Source organism: Myotis myotis, unplaced genomic scaffold, assembly GCF_014108235.1.
Source record: "Myotis myotis isolate mMyoMyo1 unplaced genomic scaffold, mMyoMyo1.p scaffold_m19_p_5, whole genome shotgun sequence".
NCBI classification, from domain to species: Eukaryota; Metazoa; Chordata; class Mammalia; order Chiroptera; family Vespertilionidae; genus Myotis; species Myotis myotis.
In genome coordinates this window covers 38,687,963-38,705,744 of record NW_023416357.1, presented here as the reverse complement: position 1 = coordinate 38,705,744, position 17,782 = coordinate 38,687,963, and the positions used below count along the sequence as shown (strand labels likewise).

The 17,782-nt window shown below is 47.8% G+C and overlaps 1 pseudogene; it reads left to right on the top strand.

Annotated features, from left to right (window-relative positions):
- The first annotated feature begins 484 nt into the window (after positions 1-484).
- Positions 485-16,637, top strand: LOC118655994 (annotated as a pseudogene).
- Positions 16,638-17,782: the final 1,145 nt, after the last annotated feature.

The window sequence follows — 17,782 nt, the reverse complement described above, 5'->3', positions numbered from 1 at the left end:
TTCTGTTTTCAAATATGTGGCTCAAAACCCTTCAAGATTTCTAGAATTCAAAAAGAGTTTCTTCCCAAGCATTTGAATAGAAATGACACTGCTTGGCTTCCCTTATCCCTCCACACTGTGGGAGGGGGAGGCTCAGAGCGGCGGCTGGGGGAAAAGAACAAAGCAGCAGGAAGGGGGCTGGGTGCTCTGCTCTGCACAGCAGAACCCTGTCACTGGCCACCATCGTTTGCAATGGGGAGAAAATCAACCAAAGCAGAAGTGGTCAGGAGGGTATGATCCATCAAGGAAGCTGGTCCTTGGATTCAACTCTGAATCCAGTTACTGTGAGAGGAAAATATCAGCATGCACAGCTCCTGGCTCTGCTTGGGAATCCAGGAGCTAGACTGGTCCTGGGGCCCCACACTGAGTCCTCTTCCCTGTCATGGCTGGTCATCAGGGCTAAAGCAGCAAAGCGGGCAGCTGTCATGGAGAGGGTCCAAAAGCCATGCCTGACCAGCTCTGCGCCTGCAGCATGCTGAGGGTACAGGCTTATGGGGAACATGAGCAAAGCCCCATGTGCTGACCGGTCGCCCTCCAGGACTTGTGGTGAGAGGATGGCTGCATCTGGGAAAGGCCCTGATGGAACAGATATGGCACCTCGGCCCTGAGAGATGAACCTGCACTTCAGTGAATGTCTGGCATCTGTCAGTCAGTTGGAGGGAGGTGTTGGGGAAAACCTCAATAGTAGGGATTACCCACTGCTACCTGTTCCCTTTACTTGAATTGTATCTGACTATGGTGGCAGATAGTTATATCCACCTTTTAAAGTAAAAAGACACAGTGGTTGGACCATAGCTATACTATCATAGCGGTGCTACGGTCATGCTGAGAACCAAAACTGTCCTCACGCATTTGACTTTGTTACAAGAATCATAAGAATACCTGGGGGTGCAGGAATCATTGCCGAACGACCCTGCACATTCATCCCATCCTCTCGCTTGAGGTTCCTCGCATCCTGCTGAGGGACAGGGCTCAGCTCTATAGATGATTAATCTCAGAAACAGGAAAGGATGTTATGTGACCAAGCAGCAGTGCAGGAGGACAATCTGTTTTGCTAAACTGTTTTCAAACTGCTCTTCCATGAAGGGCACACGCCTGCTGACGAGGGGATCCGTCTGTGGTCTCGGGCCAGCCTGTGTCGGCTGAGGGTCGCTGGGGCCACCTGTTCTCAAGGTGTTCTCTCAGACAACCTTTAGATTTTTTTTTTTTAGATGAAACTGAATGTTACCTTGATGGAGATGGAATGTAGGTCACAGCCACTGACGTTTTCAGCAAACAAGGTGAGCCTCCCAGGGGCCCAGCTCGTGGTCTGAGGCTCTCTGGACGGGGTGGGTCTGCACTGGGCATGGCTCCCTCCTGATCTCAGGGGTTTGTGTGCTTGTGTATTTGATTTCTATTGTGGTATGACCACACACAGAGGCTACAATGACCCTCGTTTACCAGCTCAAAGTTCTGTAGATCAGATGTCAGTCTTAGCCGGAGGTCCTAGGGAAGACTATTCCTAAGCTCATTTTGATTGTTGGCAAGTTCAGCCCTGTGCAGAGTAGGACTGCAGGCCCCTTTTCCTGGCAGAGGTTACTTCTGCTTCTAGCAGTCACCTACTTTCCTTCTCCCGTGGCCCTCCCCACCTTCAATACGGCTGCACCCTCTCAAAATCCAGATCTCCTTGCCAATCATTCTAGCTTCCCCTTTTGCCTTATTTTTCTGCTGCGACAGCCATAGAAGTTCTCTGCTTTTAAGGACCTGTGTGATTAAAATCTCACCCAGATAATCCCTTTTTTACATCAACGGTACCTTATAACAGCACAGTCACAGGAATGGTATTCTTATCACAGTCTCAGGTTCTGGGGGATGAGGAGTGTGGACTCCTTTTTGGAGAAGGGCATTTTTAGAATCTGCCCACCACCTTCTGGTTCTGTTGCTGGGAGCCAAAGAGAGTTATTTAAGAACAAGTGATCGGGTAAGAGTGACCCCATTGGGAATGTGTTTGTCCAGGCTTTACTGGGAGCGTTTAGGTAACAGGACTGCAGAGGGGCTTATGGGCCTTAACATGTCCAGTTTATAGTCACGCGTGGCTCTCACAGTGAGGTCCCAGGACCAGCAGGGTCAGCAGCCTCTGGATTTTGCAGAAATGCAGATCCCAGAGCTGCTGAACTAGATGCTCTGTTGTGGATCCAGAGATCTGGGCTTTAAGGAGGTGATTCTGAAACTTGCCCACTTGAGAACTATTTCTCTAAGGCAGTGGTTCTCAACCTTGGCTGCACATTAGAATCACCTGGGAATCTTTTTAAAATCCTGATTTCTGGGCCTCATCCTCCGGAAATTCTGTTTCTTTGTTACTAATGTTGTGGCCTCACCCCATAACAAAGAAACAGAATTTCTGGAGGATGAGGCCCGGAAATCAGGATTTTAAAAAGATTCCCAGGTGATTCTAATGTGCAGCCAAGGTTGAGAACCACTGCAATAAGGCAAGTCCTCAATTTCTTTTATTGGTGTGTGTGTGTGTGTGTGTGTGTGTGTGTGTGTAATCGAAAGTGGGGAAGGGAGTCAAATAGGTCATCTCTAGAGTGACTTCCACTCCCAATCATTTGTGATTCTGTGGATATTATAAAATAATTACACTGTATAAACCAAAGGGCACATACATGCACCTTCAAGCATGTATGTGAGCTTACACATGCATGGTGGATGAGAGCTCAGGCTCTGGAATCTTTCCTGCCAGCAAATCCTGGCCCCACCAGTTACCAGCTGTGTGTCTGGATCAGCGGCTTCGACTCTCTGAGCCTCATTTATAAAAGAGGCTGAGAATAGTACCCACTTCTCCGGAGTATGAAGACCCAGTGAGATGATATAGAGAGCTCGCGGCACAGTAAGCTCAGGGACTATCAGCTGTGATTACTTTACTCCTGTTTTTGAAAGCCTTCTCCTTGGGTACTGGAGAAGCTGGGTCCCTGGTAAGGAGGAACCAGGCCCTCGTCAGGAGGCCCCTGAAGCTGTTGCCTGGGCACCGAGGAGCTGGGCTGCCAGGCCTGAAGGCCAAGGTGACTCCTCTCTGATTCTAGCATCAGCTTAAGTCCTATTGCTGCAAAGGAAGACATTTAGGTAAAGTGTGTACATAATCCTGTAAACGCGCTCATCTCCTCCTCTGAGAGACTCAAAACCACTCGGTGGAGACCATAGGCCTTTGCTGTGTGTATGTGTGTGTGTTTATTTGTTTATTTTTCTTTTAGTATTTTGTTGTTCTTTTTGTTTTGCATCTTCCAAGAAGCAAAAATACTTAAGGCCTGGAATGGACTCAAGATGTGTCTCTGTATGAAGTTTAGGTGAGAAAGTGTGTTCCTTGTGGTGGTGGTGGTGGTGGGGGGCGCTAAAGCCCCCCACACCCACTCTGATTTCGATGGGCCTCACCAGTCCAGCTTTGGGGATTGCCTGAGCTTGCCGAGAGGCCTGAGTGGAGATTAAGACCTTGTTGAACCAGATACATGGAGAGAGGAGAGGCCCTTCGTCAGGGCGTGCTTTCTCCAAGGGGAGCTGTGCCCTTCTCAACCCTCTGGGTAGCTCTCAGTGACGCTGATGCGGGAGGGAGGGCAGAGGCCACCCAGCGTGAATCACTGCTGCCTGAAATGGAACCCATCCTCCCAGGCGTAGGCAGGCAGTGACATGAGGGGCCGGTCCCCACAGCTGCTCCCCACCCGCAGCCGGTTCCCAGACACCACATGGCTCCGTTAGCCTCAATGCCACCAAGAGAGCGTCTCAGCCTGTGACACATGGCTCTGCTAATAACCACTAACAACCACAGCATCTCTCCCGGCCGGCCGGGGGAAGAGGGGCTGGAGCTTGCAGATGTACGTGCTACTTGGGGTCTATCTCTGGCTGAGGCCTTAAGTAGCTGCGGTACTTTTCCGTGCCTGGTGAAATGAGAGCCAGAGCCAGGGAACGCGCCTTCCCACTTCCCCAGGAGTAATGTCTACCAGCTTTACGCAGGCGGTGAGCTCCTCCAGCGAGAGCTCGTAGGACTGCAGATCTGGGAGGTTGTGAGAAGGCTTCAAGCTCAGAGAGTTAGAAGCCCAAAGATGCGTTCACAACTGCTCTTGCCACTCAGCACCTCATTCATTTCCTTGATGTGCTCCACATATCAGCCCATTGGGTCCCCTCATGCAGATCAAAGTGATACAATTTGGGGAGGAATTAAAGATACTGTCTTCTCTCTTCTGCCACTCTAGAAAGCCCACCAATAACTTGGTTCCTGGTGGCTAGAACTCTGGATAACAGAGCATTCTGCGATCCTGAAACACCGTTCTCCAAATGCTACGGTGAGAAGATCAGAGACCAGCACCCAGCACCACGAGGATATTTTAAAAACAATGCTGAGTAAAAGCAGGAAGTGAGGAGGGAAGGGTGCGAGGAGATGGGAGGGGTGGGACTTGCTCTAAGATTGATAATAGCAGACCTTGTCTTGAGAAGGATGAGTAGCTTTACCCTCTAGAGCAGCGGTTCTCAACCTGTGGGTCGCGGCCCCTTTGGCGGTCGAACGACCCTTTCACAGGGGTCGCCTAAGACCATCCTGCGTGTCAGATATTTACATTACGATTCATAACAGTAGCAACATCACAGTTATGAAGTAGCAACGAAAACAATTTTATGGTTGGGTCACAACATGAGGAACTGTACTTAAAGGGCCAGAAGGTTGAGCACCACTGCTCTAGAATGAAATTCTAAAACAAGAGGGAAAAAATGAATCAAGCCCTAGTCCAATCCTTTCATTTTGCAGATGGAGAAATTGAGGCTCAGGAAGGTGAAGTCAGTGGCAGAAATCAGGTATTTTGAGTCCTATTTCACTGCTCTTTCTACGATGCCAAACTGCTGCACGTGTACGTATAATACCTTAGTTCCTTCCCTTCTAATGAGTCATTCATCCAGGTCTGGTTTTAACTAGAGAGGTTGATCATTGCTGGCCCAACTCATACCGCATCCTCAGAGAAACTGCCCCATGCTCCTGAAAGACGGTGGCCCCGCTGGACACCTGGTAGCCCAGGTCTCCTCAGCTTGAGGTGGGCATCTGACATAAGAGCAGCACTTCCATAGATGGAGGGAAGGGTGGCCATCCATCCAGGTTTGCCTAGGACTGACAGGGTTCCCAGGACGCAGGACTTTTAGTGCTAAAGCTGGAAAAGTCCTGAGCGAACTAGGACAGGCTAGTCACGCCAGCAGGGAGGGACTTATGACCTGTGTGGCCAGGTGGAAAATCATAACATGGGGAATCAGATTTCTAGTTAGAAACTAGAAAACTATAAGACTGAGGCTGTTGGCTGCAATGGATGTGCCCTAATATAGAAAGAGGGCAGAGAGAGTTGGGACCTACCATACTGGTCACATATTAAACAAAACTCAAAGAGCAGAAAGGATGAGCAAGTAGAGGACATTGATTATATTAGGAAACTGGCTTCCAGCAGCTTCTTCCCTGAAATCCACCGTGGCCAATTGCAGATCCTCTTTCCAGATGCTTCTGTTTGCTGTTGCTGCTGCTGCTGGTTTCACTGCCACGGACAGGGTACAACAGAAGACTCTTCTCTTGCAAAGTAGAAAGCAGTAAGCCAAGTCCAGAACACCTAGACATTTCAAGTTGGAAAACCCAAGAATAACTCTAAGGGATTTCCCCCTTCCACCTTCTGGAGCTCATGACGCTCTTAATCAGCCAAAGCTGAGGTAGGAGATTGTTTTTCCCAAAGATGGCTGTGCCGATATTGCTCATTCTCATCTTACATGGATACTTTGAAACTGTTCTCATTAAGAGGTCGTCTACCTCCCCTGCCCCTGAAACTGGTGGGCTTTTGTGACTGTCTCCATGAGTACGGAGGAAGCAACACAACATGACCTCCAAAGCTAAGTCCTCAAACACAGCTTGTGCCTTGCTCACTGGAGCCCTCTCTCTCTGGAAGTTTTAGTCACTATGACTGCCTGGGGCAGCCACGCTATGAGGAAGCCCAAGCTATTCCACCTGGGGAAACTGCCCAGAGAAGTCCTGAGACCACATGAAGAGAGAGACAGATGCCTGGCCAGCCCCCAGCCCCTTCTGACCTGCTCTCTTCCAACTCCAGCTAGCATGTGATTACACTGCATGAGAGACCTTGAGCTGGAAGTGGCCGGCCGAGCCTTCCTTAATTCCTGAACCACAGACCCATAATTTATAAGAGATAATAAAATGATCTTTGTGCTTTAAGCCACTAAGTTTGGGCGTGACTTTTACACATAAATAGATACCAGGAGCAGCTGGCCTTGAAGAGGTGACAAAGCCCATGGCTGCCACAGCAGGACCAGAAGCACCTAGCTAAGTGCCGTAGGCAGCCCACACCACGCGAGGACTGTGACTCCACATTACCGTGAATACCAGATTAGCGTGGCCAACACCAAAAAAATAATCATTTGTTTCACCAAATGATTTATAAACATATTCTCTTATCTATGCAGCCATTTTCTGTGTCTTCTGGACATCAGAACCCCAGGGTTACAGTGTGACAGGTGAATATTATTAGTGGCTAAATGTTTTTTCTCTGTGGGTGTGCCTCTCCACAGAACTGGACCTGAGCCTTACGGGACCACCAGCTGCATGAATGCCCTGTGGCCCTGTCAGTAGCACCAGTCATGGTCCCAGCTGGTTGGAACTGAGACCTTGTAGGGCTGGCTGAGAGGGAGAAAAGGAAGAAAAAGGGAGACCCGGGGAGGGGAGCACCTGTGGACCATCAACGATGAACTCTAAATGGACTGAATATCCCAGCCTGGATTTCCTTTCCCAAGCTCAGCTAGGCTGCTAATGGATCACAGCTGTTCCCAATGCAGATCATTGCCCTTGGCCAATGGGAGCCTTCTCTCCTAGAAATTACACCCACCTCCAAGGGAACCTCAGCCAAAGTCAAGCTGACGTGGGGTACCAAAGGCCAGCCTCCTTGCTTCACGGAGTACCAACGCAGAGCACAGCTGATGCTCCAGTGCTCTGTGGGAGCAGGCTGACACTGGTCTCCAGCTCAGGCACGGCCTTGCTTAGTGTGCCCCCACCCCCTCCTTCTCCCGCACTAGTTTTCCTGGAGAGCACGTCCTCAACATGTCACATGGACAAGAACCCCCCATCCAAGGTTATTTCTGGGGAGTCCCAACTAGGACAGACTTCTCCTGGGGTAAGTAAGTAACAACTGTGCACTATTTATTGAAATCTGTGTGTGGTTTTATGTAGTTAGCTACTAGTAAGAATGCATTCTTTCTAGCAATGTGTTCTACTGGGATTGGTTTCCAGACCTTTCAATGCATAGTCAAGTGGTTATCTCACATGCATTCATTTACTCAGTCTTTCATTTAACATTTATTGACCCGTGATACACATAGAGTGTGGAATAAGACCTGGTTCCTGTGGCCAAGGAGTTTATACTGGAGTAGGGGGGACTTACATATAACCCATTAACTCTACTCCAGGAGAGAAGAAAATATGTATGACAACAAGGCTAAACACACACTTTTAGAGTGTACAGCAAGCATGTCAAACTCAAAGGCTAACACAGGCCAAATAAACGAGGCATGTGGCCAGTAGGCCATGAGTTTGACATGCTTGGTGTAGAGAAAGGAGTGTTGTTTTTGACTGAGAGGATCAGGAAAGAAAGGTACGTGGGGTGGTAGCATTTCAACTGAGTCTCCAAAGGTGGTAGCACTTGGGCAGCTAGAGGACGCAGGGAAAGGCATTCCGGCAGAGGGAACAACATGCAAAAGGCACACACTGCTGAGGGCTCATGTCTGTTCTCTGCCATATGTCGGAACACCCTGTCTCCTTTGGTAAATTTGCTTATCTCTGTTCTGTCCTTTATGTATTGAGTTGATTTTATTCAGGATTAACTCTCAGAAGATAATATTATTTCCAACTGGTGTATTTCTGAAAGGAAGCCCAATTATAGCCCCAAACATTGATAGTAAAACCGTTGTGTTATATACCTATGGCAGCCACCACAGGGACCTGCTAATGGTAAATGGCTGCAGGAATGAGAAGAAACAGCTTTGGCCTGTTTAGCATTAATACAGCACCATTTTCAGGTAGAAAAGGCCCAGTCTGGTACCCACCCCCTCCCTGCAGGTAGTCACTGTCTCTGAGCCCCAAGCCCACACAGCTGGCCACACCCCCGGAGAGCAGGTTCTGTGCTGCAGCCCACTTCACAGCCTGAGTCCGGCACCGTGGGCCTCAGGGACACAGCCGCTATTAGTAATGTTTTTATCTGGGCACTAAGACAATAGGTTTGCACATAGGAGGTCAGTCGATGTTTATAAAACACTAGTGGCCCGGTGCACAGAAATTAATTAGAAGAAATATTTTAATATCGCTATTTGCCCTTTCTCTATAATAGAAGTGTCAATAAAATTCACGATCAACAGTGACAGATTGAAACACACCTGTGCAATTAACGCCAGCAAAAGCTTTATATGTATCATGCATGTGTGAGCCACGTTTATTTTTAAATTGCCAGTGCACATCATATGTACTGGCCGGCCGGCTGGCTGGCCAGTCGGATGGTCGGACAGATGGACAGTTGGTAACTTAGCCTTTTATATATATATATAGATAGATAGATAGATAATTTGATCTACCTTCTTTGCCAGTCTCTTCCAAATGAGAATGGATCCCAGTCAAGTTAGAAAAACAGATTTATTGGATCGAAATACTTGAATTGGGTATAATGGCTACCGACCATGTGACTTTTCCCTAGAGATGCAGGACAGCAGCAGCGGCAAACTGAAAAGACCCTCAAGGGGGGTGTCACCCTATGAAAGTCAATGACTCACCCAGGGGGACAATCCGAATCTCTTTCCCATAGCGGGTCTGTGTGGGACCCAGCTGTCCATCTCCTGGTGGGTTTTTATGTGATTTCTTCTTTGTATCTCTCTGCTTTGCCACTCTTTCCATCACTTGGTGGCTTGACTTTCCCCTTTATCTCAGACTCCCTACATATCTGTTGGTTTCTTTATTTCTCTCTCTCCTTTTCTTCCTGGATTAACTATGATAAGAAGTAGGCCTAGATCTACAGCTACATAAAATGAGGTTCTTTATTGTTTTGGAGGCATACCTGACAAAACATTATATTAGTTTCAGGTGTACAACATGGTTTGGTATTTGTAAATATCACGAAATGATCACCACAGTAAGTCCAGTTAACATTCGTCACTATATATGGTTACAAATTTTTTTTCTCATGATGAAAACTTTTAAGATTTACTCTCTTAGCGACTTTCAAATATGCACTACAGTTGTAAGTATGGTCACTCTTTATTTTTAAAGACATGAAATTTGAATGCACAGTGGGAACACTAGCTGGGTGGCACTAGTATCTTACCCTCCCTCTTTGCCCCTCTCGCATTCCCTCCATCTAGAGAGGTCTCTCCTTGTTAAATAAACCGCAGGAGAATGAGCACACCCCTCCCCTTTCCTCTCTTAACTCTCCTGTCTCAGGGTCGGGGTCACACCTCTCAGTGCAGTCCTGAGCACACTCGGGCTCCAGCCACTGAAAACCTCTCCCCTCTCCCTGCTTCTTCCACAGCCATCACAGTGTTGCACTAAACTTCTGGAAAAATTGTTTGCACCTGTGCCCCCATATCCTCCCCCTTTCCCCAGGAGATCTTGGCCCTGATCCCCAGCTCACGAGCAGCCATGTCCAGGGAACCTTTCTCAGCCTTTAACTCGGACATTTCCGTAACATTTCACACGGTCTACACTCAGGCGCCTTGAACTCAGTTCCCTCCCGGGTCAAGATGTGAACTTCACTGCATCCCTTTCTCCTCCTGGCCTCAGACCCAACAGCTCCTCCCTTCACTGGCTCTGCCCTGCCTTGCTAAAGATGCCCCTTCCAGAGAAGGCACAGGATTTCCTACCCTTCTCACCATCCCCAAGACCTCACCTGCCCCAGGCTCTAGGCAAAGTCTCCAGGGCATTAGTGGGTTTGGGTGGGAAGGGAGACATTTTTATGCAAAAATGTAACCTTCCGTAAGGTGCCTGTGTAAACCTGATTTTCACTCCAGCAAACAGGGCCATCTGGGCCTTGTTTTTTCAGTGTGTTTGCGATGAGACTTTTAGCTTGGCTGGCAGAGTTGAGCCAGGGGGTGACCTGGGCAGGCTGAGAACACTTCAACATGCAGGGTGGGCAGCTAGTCACCCAGTCACCTCCCTCTGACCAGGGCAGCGGAGAAGTGGCCCAGCCTGGCGTTCCTGACGCAGTGTGTTCTGAGACCCTCCCGGGCCCAGCGAGCTGCCGAGGAAGCCAAGTCAGCAGAGCTGCAACCAGGTAATGCTCTTTGTTCTCGGGATTCTGTTCAAAAGCACAAATACACTCAGAAGCATTGGGAGAAAATAACTCTAGCCATGTCTTTATAAGGGTCCTCTTCTAAGGAAGAATTTGTAGACTTCAGGGTAAGCCATTATACCTCAATATTAACTTTCCTTACCCCGATCATTATTACAGAAAGTTGCTGGGGAATGTTGAAAAGTAAGAAAAGTTGCAAGTACAACGAACATCTATGTACTCCCTACTTTTCTTCAACAGTTATTAATATCTGCCAGATTTGCTTCATCTCTGTGTGTTTGTATACATATTTTTGTTCTTCATGAACCATTTGAATGTAAGTTGCACACATCATGACATTTCAATTCTAAACACTTCTGTGCACATCTTTTAGGAATGAGGACATGCTTCCACCCATCCACAGGAGCATACCAAGACTACTAGCAATAATTCTACAACGTCATCTACCAGCCAGCCATAGCCAACATTTCCTCATCACACTAAGAATATCTCTTAGAGCTTTGTTTTCAGCAAATAGGGTACAGTTGGGATTCACATATTGCATTCGGTTATTATTTCTCTTTAGTCTAACATATTTTTTTTTATTTTTTTTTAATATATTTTTTATTGATTCAGATATTACATATGTGTCCTTGTCCCCACGTTACCCTCTACCCCCCCCACCCCCCCCGCTCATGCCCTCACCCCCCCGTTGTCCATGTCCATTGATTAGGCCTATATGCTTGCATATAAGTCCTTTGGTTGATCTTTCCCCCTTACCCCCACCCTCCCCTACCTTCCCTCCAAGGCCCGACAGTCCAATCAATGCCTCTCCGTCTCTGGATCAGTCCTTGTTCATCAGTTTATGTTGTTCATTATATTCCACAAATGAGTGAGATCATGTGGTATTTATCCGCTCTCCAGTTCCATCCATGCTGTGGAAAATGGTAAGAGTTCCTTTTTCTTCTTCCTCTTCTTAAAGAATACCTTTCAGCATTTCATATAATGCTGGTTTGGTGGTGATGAACTCCTTTAGCTTTTTCTTATCCGTGAAGCTCTTTATCTGACCTTCTATTCTGAATGATAGCTTTGCTGGATAAAGTAATCTTGGTTGCAGGTTCTTGCTATTCATCACTTTGAATATTTCTTGCCACTCTCTTCTGGCCTGCATGGTTTCTGTTGAGAAATCAGCTGACAGTCGTATGGGTACTCCCTTGTAGGTAACTGACTGTCTTTCTCTTGCTGCTTTTAAGATTCTCTCTTTATCTTTTGCTCTTGGCATTTTAATTATGATGTGTCTTGGTGTGGTCCTCTTTGGATTCCTTTTGTTTGGGGTTCTCTGCGCTTCCTGGACTTGTAAGTCTATTTCTTTCACCAGGTAGGGGAAGATTTCCGTCATTATTTCTTCAAAAAGGTTTTCAATATCTTGCCCTCTCTCTCCTTCTGGTACCCCTATAATTCTGATGTTGGTACGCTTGAAGTTGTCCCAGAGGTTCCTTACACTATCTTCATATTTTTGGAATCTCTTTTCTTTTTTCTTTTTCGGTTGGGTATTTTTTGTTTCTTTGTATTTCAAATCTTTGACTTGATTCTTGGGATCCTCTTGTCTGCTGCTGGATCTCTGTAAATTATTCTTTATTTCAGTCAGTGTATGCTTAATTTCTAGTTGGTCCTTTTTCATGTCCTCCATGGTCTCACTATACTTACTGAGGGATTCATTAAATTTATCGGCGGTTTCCATAAAATTCTTGAAAAACCTTATAAACGTGGCCTTGAACTCTATATCCAATCGTTTGCTTTCCTCCATTTCTGCCATTTGTGACCTGTTTCTTTGTCTCCGCATTTTGGCAGCTTCCCTGTGTTGATAGAGTGGCCCTGCGCGCCAGGTGTCCTGTAGGGCCCAGTAGCTCAGCCTCCCCAGTTACCTGGGGTGGACACTCTTGGTGCACTCTTGGTGCCTTGGTTGTTGTAGGATCACTGGGAGGAATTGACCTCCAGGCCAATTGGCTGTGAGAATCAGCTGTGTCTAAAGTGGGAGAACTTCTGTGCTGAAGACACCCTTCTGGGGCAAGACTTGCTTCAGTGGGGCTTTGGTGCTCACTGAGTCTGCTCCCTGAGTGTGTCCCTTATGGATCTGAGGAGTTGCAATCTGGATGGTCCCGCTCTGACCACTGGGTACAGTGGCTCCTGGATCTAAGGAGGTGCTAATTCAGCCTCTGCCTGAGGCCACACAGCAGGAGCCAAGAAGAGGCTCAGCTGTGAAGCAATGCAAGCCGCTGTGGGGCCTTGGGCCTTCTCTTGGAAGTTCCGGGTCTGCCTGGCTAGGCTGCAGTTAGGTACATTCACATGCAAAAGCCTCTGCCGCAGCCTGGGTGGGGCGGGGTCTCAGGGAATCAAAGGGCGGATCAAGGAGCTATGGCTGATTCTCCGCCCGGAGTCGCGAGTCTCAGTGACCCGCTAATTGCTGCAAGCACCTCTGAGGGAAAGCCGCCTTCAAGTTCGCCCGCTGCCGGACAGACCAGCTTCTCCCTGTATGAGTCCTGGGTCCCCAGAGACTTCCCGGAACCAGAGTTCAGAGCAGTCGGGAGCTTGTGATTCAAAAAGACAGCCGCGTCCTCAGGTGCCACCCCCTTTCCGCACGCGCGCGAGCCACCGTACCTCTGCACTTGTACCTCTGCACTTCACCTCTGCAGCTCCTCTGGCTCTCAGCGTGCTTTTCTTTCCTTCTAGTTGTAGAATTTACACTCAGCCAGCCTTCCTGTTGTTCTGGATGATGTTTGCTCTGTCCTTTGCGGTAATTTTCAATTGTTGTGTGAGGCGCCAATTTCCCGGTGTTTACCTATGCCGCCATCTTAGTTTCTCCTAGTCTAACATATTTTTACTAAAGTAAAATTAACGTTCTATTTTAATGCTTCTATTTTAAGGGTACAACAACTACCCCAATCAAAATACAGAAAATGTTCCCTCATGCCACCTTAGCAACCAACCACCCCTTCAGCCCCTGCCCCAGGCAACCACTGATCTAATTTTTACACTATAGATAGCTTTGCCTATAAGCTATCTATAGGCAAATAGTCAAGAACTTCATAAATCCAATAATACAGTTGATATTCTTTTGCCTGTTTTTTTACACAGTATGATATTTTTGAGATTCATCGATGCTGTTGCATATGTGAGTAGTCTGTTCCTTGTTATTGCTGAGTAATATTCCATTGTATGAATACACCAGTTTGTTTATCCTTCACCCATGGGTGGACATCTGGATTGTTTCCAGCCTCAAAGGCACATACCTGGGTTTCGGGCTGGATCCCCAATAGGGGTCGTGCGGGAGGCAGCTGATCGATGATTCTTTCATCATTGATGTTTCTATATCGCTCTCCTTCTTCCTTCCCCTCTGAAATCAATAAAAACATTTTAAAATAAGATGTTCAAATTCCAGTTGTAAAAACAGTCACAGGATGTAAAGTAGCACAGGGAATATAGTCAATAATAACTATGCATGGTGTCAGATGAATATGTGGACAAAAAAGAGGCCACATAGGAAACCTGACAAGCTCAGGAGAGGCCTGCCTGGCGGGCCTTACAAACCCAGAAACCAAAGTCATCGCACAGGGTGGTCTGAACATAAAATTCCTAACTGGGAGCGGGTCATGGTGGGTAGTCAAGTCCTAAGCCTGTAGCTTCCTTGACAAAGGTCAATCTTTAACTTTGAAAATGCCGGTTGTCTTTGTGCTTCTAAGGTAACACACCTGTGAAATGTCAGAGTAAGCTTCTTTTCCAGACCCCCCACGGCACAACCGCCGGCGCCAGAGCACAAGACCACATTGTTATCTTGCTGCCCACATGCCATGTCTGTGTGCTGCAAATCTTAACTTCCCTGCACCTCCGATGGAGAAGAAATATGTGTCTTGTTTTACTTTTTACCCAGCCTCAGAGATTTCCCCGCTTTGCTTTCTCCCGCCTCCCTCATCCACCACCAGTGGATTTCAGGTAACCTTCCTAACATCTCCTCTTTCAATTTTAATGTATAAAATAAGCTGTAAAATTGCCATTCTCCAGAGCATTTTCTCAATTTGTTGAGATTTGGCATCCTGGCAATTTTCAGTTTGGCTCAAACTCTTATAAAACTTTTTCATAGGCTGGACATTCTTTCGTTGACCGTTACTAGACTTATCAAGGTGATCACTTCATAAGTTATGTAAATGTCTAATCACTTTGTTGTACACTGGAAATTAATACAATATTGTATGTCAACTGTAATTAAAAAATAAAAAAATTATTTTAAAATAATAAGAAAATAAAATAATTAATAAATTATTTATTAAATGAGAAACAATATTAACCTTAATATTGAGTATAAATGGGAATAAATGACCCTAATTACGTATCAGGTTGGTAATATAAAAGCAATTCGTTAAATGACTTTCTTCTTCTTTGAAATATGTTTTTATTGATTTTTTACAGAGAGGAAGGGAGAGGGATAGAGAGTTAGAAACATCAATCAGCTGCCTCCTGAACACCCCGTACTGGGGATGTGTCCACAACCAAGGTACATGCCCATGACCAGAATCGAACCTGGGACCCTCCAGTCCACAGGCCGACGCTCTATCCACTGATCCAAACCGGTTAGGGCAAGGACTTTCAACATACTACTCAAATTGTACATATGTACTTAGTGAGATACATCTTAAGGATTTTTTAAAAATTCAAAAAAATCTTTTACTTTACTCAGTTTAATTAGTAGTACTATTACATTGTAACTCAAAGAAAGGAAGAATTCCAAAGCCAGGAACCTACTCTAGAAAGAGAAGACCTTCATGAGAGCTAGACCGCAATTCTAGCTCCTTTCCAGAGGGAAGGACGGCTCAGTGGTGGGCAGGGATGGAAATACAGAGACCTGCCTGTGGACTCCTGTGACTGGCACTAAGGTCTCCTCCCAGTGCACAGCCGTGAAGGACACAGGCCTGGTGAAGGACATCAGGCTCTGCCAGATCCCACTCATGGGACCTACAGGAACCTGTTCCTTTTCCCAGAGCGGCAGGGAGGGGTCAGTGGGACACAGCAGAGAAGCAGCTCGCCCGGACACCTATCAGAGCTGTGCTCTCACCCCAGCCTGCAGGCTCCTGGGGACTCCAGCCTGCCAGGAAGACAGCGAGCAGCTGCTGGCAGCTTTACTGCCCAGTTCCAAGAGGAGGGGGCAGAGCGTCAGCGCCTGCAGAAGGGGGTCTTGGAGACACCGTAAGGTGAAGGCTGGGCACCACAGGAAGTGTCTGCCAGGCCAGGAGACCTGACAGACAGAGAAATGGCCACTTCCTATGTGGGGTTGGGGACACAGGGGTGGCTCTGAATTTGAGAAAGAATCAAGCTCCTGCAGGTCCAGCCCAGGACCTTTCCATCATGTTGGGTCTTGGCCCCTCAATCTCATGGAAGAGGCACAGTCCTCCTAATAAATAATCCATTTGGCCCACCAAGTACCGGTAGGCTGGATTCACTCGCTCGTTCAAAGGCCTTTAAGGAAAAGTCCTATGAGTGATTTTTTGCACATGAGAGCAGTGGTGGCTCAACCAGCCCCCAAAACACACCCTGCCCAAGTTCCGGCTCCTTCAGGCCCGAGCAGCCTCCAGGAGCACACTGCCCACCAGCCTTCCTCATCGCATTGCTGTCTGCCACCCTCAGACAGGGAAGGGATGAAGTCACTCTGCACTCCCAGTGCTGCCCCACCTCAGCCAGACCCTGGGGCACCTCCTGAGTGAGGTAAAGGGCAACAGCACTTTCCAGCAGCCCCATGCTTCATCCAGCTGGACTCTCCCCGCCCTCCCCAAAGCATTCCTTATTAGGGAGAGCTGCATGCAGGCCCTCCACTTTGTTCCCATTGGGGTGCTTGGGTTGGTGGCAGCATGCATGATACTCCAGGAATCCCAGGTATGCCAGGTCCCGGGAGGCTCATGGCATGAAGCTGACCGGCCATGCGTGGTTCCCCACCAACAGTCAGAGGACATTTCTCCCCTCCAGCTCTCCCACCACCTCCACAGCGTGCTTCCTGACTTCCTTCTCCTGGGAGAAACGCCTTCACCAGAGGCTCAATGATCAGTGTTTTCTGTGTCCAGAATGGCACCTGGCAGAGCCCAGCCCGTCACACTGATGGGGGAACTTTCTCAACTGGGTTCACTGGAGCTGGGAGTCCCCCAGAGGATGGCAGGGGCAGTGCTCACTCTTGGGCACACTCTTGGGCACACTCTTGGGCATTTTCCGTGTGAACCCAACTATGTTCCCTTCATCTGTATCATGTAGACATGCAGCGATCTTGTCTTCCAACACAAAGAAGCAAAGATAAAACCATGCTTTCTTTAATAAGTGAGTTCAAGGTCCTCCAGTCTGAAAACATAGGAGAACTCCCCGGGTGAGAGAGGAAAGAGCAGGGGACGCAACTCAGACTTTGTTTCCCCTTCCACTGGTGGCTCTCACGTGAATCCCCAACAGAGCTGCTGTGAGGCTGGGTCAAGGAGGCTGTGTGAAGCCACCAACACTGGGGCCGACTGTGAACCTACATCTTTCTCTTCAGGACCTTAGCACAGGCTGGGTGTGTAACAGGACTCCCAGAGGGCCTAGAAATTACAAGGTGCTCCTAACCCAGACAATCGAGCCCACACGTTGTCGTCGCCTCTGCGGTTTCTATTATCCCCACGGGCAGTGTTTCCCAGGTTTCTCACAGGATAAACATTGTCCCCCTGGAGATCTGGGTTCTTGGGCTAGTTTAGAATGGGACTCGGGAATTTAATTTTTTCAGTAATTACCATAGTTCCTATCATCTTGGGTCCTCGAAAGATCCATCCAGACTACGTACCTTCCCTCTTCTGCCCACGTCAGGCCACCTTCCAGGGCTGATTTCCTGTCTCTTGGATCCATTCCTTTCCTATGACCTGCCCTGAAACGATGGGAAACGCAGTCCTCTGCACAGCAACAATGCCAGAAGACCAGCAGTCACACCACATGAGGATGCCACAGAGGTCACTCTAACTCCTCCTGTCCCTCTCCCCACCCCAATCCCACCTCTCAGGTGGAAACTGTATGGACACATGTTTACCTTCCCCCTGGGCTCTCATTCTCTGAGACCTGTTTCTCTTGGCCTGCCCCATTCCTCCTTAGTTCATAAATTGAAGAAATACCAAAGGTACCTTCCCTTGTCAAAAATTGCTTTAGTTTCAGTTGAATTGGTTGATGGGTCAGTTCCTTAACTGACCCCAGGGCGGATAAAGGATTCACAAGAAGGGTGTTCACAGTGTAGCGGCAGATGGCGGCACCGCCCGCCTTGTGTGGGTGTCTCCCTTGAACTTGCAGACTTCCTCACTAGTATTTTCTATGAGGTGAGTCATCACACCATCCAACACCAGAGGAGGAGAATCTGGGTAATACTAGTATTTCTTAGGCTACTGATA